The 7,491-nt window shown below is 31.6% G+C and overlaps 1 long non-coding RNA gene across 1 annotated transcript; it reads right to left on the reverse strand.

Moving 5' to 3' along the window:
- Nucleotides 1-6,608: 6,608 nt before the first annotated feature.
- Nucleotides 6,609-7,163, reverse strand: LOC128295627 (uncharacterized). Its single transcript, XR_008286183.1, has 2 exons — nt 6,957-7,163; nt 6,609-6,865 (listed from the first exon to the last, which is right to left on the reverse strand). It is a non-coding gene; the product is annotated as an uncharacterized LOC128295627 (long non-coding RNA).
- Between the last annotated feature and the right edge of the window lie 328 nt (nt 7,164-7,491).

Raw genomic sequence — 7,491 nt, forward strand, 5'->3', positions numbered from 1 at the left:
AAAATCTAACTCCTCAGTCAATCTTCCTCTAGTTTATACTAACCAACTTGTAATAAACTTTAAGGTCCCCTATCCAGAAAAAGAAACAAACACATGATATGGTGTAACCATATTGATTTTGGTGATGAATTGGTAAGGGCTTAGTTGGAAGAAGTGATGGGAAGGAGATGAATGAAGAAGTAACCATTGTAAAAATCTCAAAGCTAAAGCTATCGTGTGGCTTATGTGTGCTTTTATCTACTTCAAATTCAAAAGTCAGTGGGTCCTCCATAACAAAAGTTTTGTGGCTATGGTTACCAAGGTTTGTTTTACATAAATACTAAAAATATGTCGTAATCTACTACATTTTGCCCATTAAACTATTTTTCTAGTTAAGTGAACTATTTTTTCTAACAATCATCACTCAGGCTCCCCTCTCCACGACTATCATACCCCAATAATCCAAATAGATAGCAACCGATAAACATTATAAAAAAAGAAAGAGAAAGTAGCAAAAAAAAAAGAGAAAAAAAGGCCTCTTTCATTCATACTCAAGCCCACAAAGTAGAAGTAAAATAAAAAATAAAAGAGAAAAATAAAAATAGAAAGAGAGGAAGGGGAATTGGTTTTTGTTGTTAATTAAGAACAAGTTTCATTTCTTACCTAACAGGATTATTAACGATGGAGAAAAAATATTGAATGATGATGGTGACATGGTGGACGTTGGACAGTGGTGACTGGTGGTGAGTGTCACACCCTAGAATTGGTGAATCCAATTGAGAGTGAGATAATGCATGTTAATTCTATTTTGGTGCACTATGATAACATGATTCGCCACTAGTCTGGTTGGTTGGCGAGATAGAGTTTTGGTCATACTAACAAAGAATTCGTCCATTAGTAGGACCTAAGCAACAAAAGCAAAGATCAGAGTAAATAGCAGAGTAGCAAGATGTATGAAAGATTGCTTATACACTAAAATAAGCCAACTAAACACATCATCCCAACGGCATGGTTGGCCACTTTTCAACAAGAGTTAATTGGATTTGATTTTACTCTCCTCATGACTAGTCAACAGTAAGGTAAACCTTCACCGGATTTTCTTTTACCTACCCTGAATTTGGTAGGAAATCAAGGGGGACCAAGAGTATATTTATGAGAAGGGGATATTTCAAATAGTTTTTTTCTTCTGCTTAATGATCAAGTTCTTCTTTCTAACATCAACATTCTCTTCGTTAAGACTGAACTAAGATCTCATTTAATCAATGGATGATTCAACCTTCTAGTAAGTCTTATAGCCTTGTATGTTATAATTGTTGACAAGTGAGAATGATGAAAGGTGTAAAAGCAGTAGGGTGTGAGTGTAAGGCCCTACTTAAGGGTCACGCATAGTTAAAACGATATTAAAATAACTGTAAACAGATATTCTAATAGAAGTTCCATGATCTTTTAAATAGTTGTCGTTGTTGGATCGGGAAGGATGATTGAAACTAGAATTATGAGCCAATGTGAAGGTAAGTCTTTGATAAGCCTCTAAAACTAAATTTTGTATACCTCTAAAGCCAAATTTTGTATATCATTCTTATTTGAATAAATGTTAGATACTTCTATAGATAGGTATGTCTCCTTGAGAAGATATTTGTATAGATATAAAGGAAGAGTATTGATTTGTGTTTGAATACAAAGTTGTATGATAAGTCTTTGCCATTAAAGAGTTGGTACGTCGTCTCCAGAATGTGTGGGTGATAATAATTAGTGTTATATGTGTATATAGTCAAAGTCTAAGTAAAAAGACCTTTGTCTTGGTACGAATCCAGTACAGGCGAGTCTGTGGTATGTATAATTATGAAGAGGAGATATATTGTGTAGCCTCCGGTAAGGCATGTATATTGCTAACCGAACAAGCATATCACTATGAAGATGGAAATTTATTGTGTAGCCTCTGGTAAGGCAAGTACATTGCTAACTGGACTAGTAGATCACTGTAAAAGTGGAGATTTATTTTGTAGTCTCCGGTAGGGCAATTATAATGCTAACCAGACTAGCAGATCATGAAATAAAACTGTAGAAAATCCATGGCCATCGCATCATATGATAATATGCCAATAGGGCGTGAAGGTATAAGACCATATGGAAGAAGCCCTATGGCATCCACAAAAATGGTATGCCGGGACAGTAAACATGGATTACCTGAAAAGCCTTTGTGGCGTATTATAGGGGAAAACCTTAATGACATAGCAATCTAGAAATCCTAAGTGAGGAATTATCTGAAGAGCTTGTATGACAAAATTTGTAAATCTTATGCGGGGTCTTATATGGAGAGCCTTGGTGACAAGCCATCTAGAAAACCTGTGTATTGAATTCTAGCATACGAGTCTAATTGACAAGTTATTAACCAGTCATATGGTGAAATGTGGGTATGTCTTCGAGGCATTTTCTGAATGAATTCTCAAAACAAGGGTGATATACTGGGGAATACACCACAATGATCGTCAGGACAGAGAATTTTGTGTATTTGGAATGTTGGGTGGTGCAAGTTTCCACCAAACCTGGAATTTCTTAGGTCCTATATTGGAGATATCTAGGAATCTATTGCTTGAATCAAATTATTATATCCTTTTGAACAAGTCTGTTTGTATGGACTGATTTGAAGATACGATTTAACTAGTGTTTCAATAATCATTGAATCTTGTAGAAGAATCAGTCACAAGTAGCATCCGCTGAGTATTATTTTGAAAAGTGTATCCAACTACTGTCTCTAAAAAAATTGTGTAATGGGATTTGAAAATTGGTATAAAATATGTAATTCGCGAATCTAGTGAAATCTGTATAAGATGGTTAAGTGTAAAGATTAGCATATGGTTATCCACCAACCGGGGATCAGAAAAGTATCTGCCAATGTCTGAAAGGAAGTCCAAAATCTTAAAGTCAAAGATTTCAACAATAACGTTAAAAGATAATACTGATTGGAACTCATTAAATTCCATTGAACTTATAGGTGCTTATTTGCAAAATAGGTTATTAAGTTTGAACCAGTTCACCAAAAGGGAATAAACCAGAGACGCACCAAAGTAGTTGATTGAATAGCAATATTATGCATACAAAATGACACATTTGAAAATATGTTTTTAAATAGTGAATGGTGTTATATGCCATGGTTGGGTCTGTTTTAATAAAGTTTTAAGTAATATTATCTTATACTATCATTAAGAATCAGTTGTAATCAAATAAATGTTTATCTTTAGAACCCATGACTTAGAATAATAACAAATAGGTAAGAAGTATGTTCAGTAACGTCTTCACCCATTTTAAATTTTATGTTAAGTGTTTTAAGTTCTGGTGACAACTTATATTCGGATTTGGTAAAGCGGGTAGGGTTTATGGTGTTACAGTGAGCGTGTTGCTGATGTTGGGCTATCGGCAGTAGGGATTTTGGGAGATTCCAGAGAACTTTCAGTTTTGGGAGATCAGAAATCATAATAGGATTAGGGTCTTAAGGAATTTCAGTCTAGGATTTTTAGGTTTTTTATTAAATTATTAATTTTTTTTTTTAGGATTGGGTTGGGTTTATACTGGCAAGGGGTAGGCCGGTGGTTGTGGTTTGGTTGGGCAGTGGACTAATTAAGGGTGAGTGTTCGATCGAATCAAGTGAAAAAATTTCGAGTTAATCTAGTTGACGAGTCCTATTTTATCATCCTAACTCAATTTGAATTTTTTTCAAATCGAGTGAAATTAAACATGTCAAATTAAAACCTTCTAACAAAGATAACTAATTCCATATTAGAGCACATAAATTTGAAATAAAAATATTTAAAACTTTTCAAATAAAAATATTTTAGTATGATAAATCTGAATCGTTAATCAACTTATTTAGGTCCCAAAATTATTATTCTAGAAATTTTAATTTTTAACTTACTTTATATATTTTTTGAATTTTTTGAATTTTTATAATTTTTAAATATATATTTTGGATTTTTATAAATATTTTGATTTTTAAAATTTATTTTGAATTTTTGTAATCTTTGTTGAGAGAGAGACCAATTTGCTCATTTTCAAACTTGACAATGACCAAAAAGGTATTTACACCAATCTGTTATTCAAATTATTCGAGTTATTCGAATTGTAAAATTTAACTCAATTCGAAATTGAAATTTGAGTTTACTCGAATAACTCGAATAACTTAATTCAATTAACCTGAAATTCGATTTTTTTTAATTTTTTAGATCGAATCAAGTTTTGCTCACCCTAACATATAATATATAATATTATTTATTAAGTTTAGTTAATTCAATTAATTACCTAATTTCGAACCGAATTAACCGTTAACCGAAATTCTAAAAAAACCTTTAACCAACCTCTGACCAAACTAGATCGGTTGACCAACGAATTAACCAAATTAGATCAGTTCAGTCATTCAGTTTGAACCGGAGTTTGAACACCCCTAATTAGGGGTTAGTATTTGATCGAGTCGAGTCGAATCAAGTCAAAAAATTTTGAGTTAGTCAAGTTGACGAATCCTATTTTAGCAACCAAACTCAATTTGAATTTTTTTAATCGAATCGAGTCAAAAAATTTCGAGTCAAGTTAATAAATTTTATTATTTATACTCAATGTTGTGTTTACATGGACCGATTATTTAACTAGTAGACGAAGTACAAGATTATTTAACTATATAAACAATATAATGGTTTTGCCTTTTAACTTAATGGTTTTAACTTTTAACTTTACAAAAGGTAAACATTTATCAAAACGACATAATTTTGCCTTTTCTTATTTAGATTTTCAGATAACTCAAATTATGTAATTCATATTCAAGTTGAACCGAAAAACTTAATTTATTTTATTCAAGTTTATCCGAATTAACTCAAATAACTCAAACTATTTAATTCAAAATTTAAATTTTTTTCTCGAGTTTTTCTGAATTGAATTGGATTTTGCTCACCCCTACCCCTAATAGAAAGTAGAAGGTCCCTAATAAATATATGTGAAATTGAATTTTAATCCAAAGGTCTAGATAGAAAGTTATGATCATCCCAGGTTTAGGGATTAAATTGAATAAATTGAAAATTTTGTATGACTTTATAATTGAATGTGATTTGATATGGAATTTGATATTTTGTACTATTGAATTATTATTCGTAACTAAAGATGACGTAGGACCGTTGAAAGGGAAAGGAAAGGCGAGAGCCGACGACGAGTAATTTGAGTTTTGGGTTTGTATTTTTATGGTTTGAATCAATCTATTTATTGCATATTCATGATGTTTTGCTTGGTATGATTCTGAGATGAGTTGAAAATAGTTAATTGAATCGAATTGGCATGATTTGAATGGATTATCAAGATAGAGGACTAAACTGAATAGAATGAAAAGTAGCATAACTCATTTTATGGTCTTATATATGATATTAAGCTGAAACATGAAATATGAAATGATGAAATGGTGAATTAATGATATATTGAGATTAATAGAATGTGAATTGAACTTATAATGAAATTGGATTATTAGTTACCCTATTAACTGTTCAGGCGGAGTCGGATATAGTTGGCATGCCATAGGATAGATTGAGTTAGGTTACTTTAGTTATATTTCGATAAGCACTGGATGCATTTTCCTTCGGATGTTCCAACAAATATAGGGTGCAACTTTTATTTCTGTTATACTGATGAGTATTGGGCACAATCTATTTGCTTCAGACATTCCGATGAGGCACTGGGTATTAACTTGGTGTGTTGGTTAGGATTCATGTATCCGTTCGAGTTCGAGTCATGTTAATAGGTATTTGATTATCTATAGTATGTGAAAGACCATGTGAATCGGTTAATGAGTCTGAGGGCTAATAAGGTAAGATAAGGAACCCTCTATCGTCACAACGTCAACCTAGTGTTTTGGAATTTTTTTAATTTGGTTCTAATTTGACTTCGGGTTAGCTTTAGAGCTTTTGCAGGCTTGTATAAGACTCGAAAATAGTTGTCTATCGTATTGTATGCATGTTTTGGTTGAAATTAACCATTTTACGATATAAGTCGAATGTAGCTTGGTCATAATTGCTCTGAAAATGGATGTGACACCTTGTAACTCGGACCCGACAATCAAATCAGGTACCGAGGTGTTATAAATACATTAATTAGGTTACTTTTATCTTTGTATTATTGCATAGTTAAGGCTTAATCATTGGGTGTGTTGAAAAATTTATTTAGTGAATTCATTCTCCACATAGCTAAAATTATTATCTCAACCACCTAAATAATTACAATCTTATTCTACACTTTAGTTCTTCTATTACACTTTGTTTAACAATTCTATCAAAACACTTATTATTCTATGATTTTCAATAGTGTGCTTTTTCAAATTATTTTTTTAACAATCTCATTATATGTTCTGATGATATTTATTCTTTTTGACACAAAACCTAAAATTACTCATAGTCCCTCCTCAACCTATAAATAGAAAGATAATGCGATTTAGCGCATTCGAACCTTTATACTATTATATTGATAACAATATCCATACTAACTGAACTAAGACTCAATCAGCATTTTTTAAATTATTAAAAACAATTAAATTGAACAAAAACTAAGTAATGGATAAGGATTACTGCTATTTAAACGTACGCATAAATAAAAACTTCTACTTATCCAAACAAAAATGTTTTATTTTCTAAACACTCGCATCAAACAACAAATTCCAATTCCAATTTCCAAAGTGCAAAGTGCAAATACACACGATTCGAAGCCATCTTTTATATAATATAATCGAAGCCTGAAGAACAAGATAAAGGGGAAGCAACTTGGCCTTATTCATATCAATATCCCACGCAAACACGCTTACCACGAACCCTAGAACACCTGTGACTCGGCGTTGGCTTTGGCAACGGATAGCTACTTTTTTCTGCAAATATTAACAATACCATATATAAGCTAATTAAACCAAACCCAAATCTGAAAATTTAGTATCTACATCTTCAAAAAGAAAAAAGAACCTTTTTTATCAACATATGTTGTGGTTATTAAGAAGAATTTTGGTATAAATCAATTTGATCTTATTTTGGATAGCTAGAGATCGAGCTGAAGCTGGAGCTGTGAAAGTAAGAAGAGTGAACACCAAGAGAATGATAGCCATAAGGAACGCCTTCATTTTGGACATCATTATTGAGATTAAAGATTTTGCTTGATTCACTTTCCATTTTATAGTCACTTCAAAGCTTCATAATATTATAATCTTTATTTGATTTCACTATCCACCTTGATTTATTAAATATTCACAAACTAATTCAACGCGGAGTTGCGCTAATTAATTACTTAGAAATCATTATCCAATCAAGAAATTTTCATGTTTGAAAATAATTTCATTTCCTTTTTTAATATTTTAATTCTTATAATATTTTCTTAATTTAATAAAGGGTAGATTACACTCATGGTCACTTTTGCTTATCTCAGATTACATTTTAGTCACTTATGTGTGAAATATTACGTTTTAGTCACTTATGTTATCGTATTGTAACATTTTAGTCACTG

This window comes from Gossypium arboreum, chromosome 7, assembly GCF_025698485.1.
Source record: "Gossypium arboreum isolate Shixiya-1 chromosome 7, ASM2569848v2, whole genome shotgun sequence".
In the NCBI taxonomy this organism is placed as follows: domain Eukaryota; kingdom Viridiplantae; phylum Streptophyta; class Magnoliopsida; order Malvales; family Malvaceae; genus Gossypium; species Gossypium arboreum.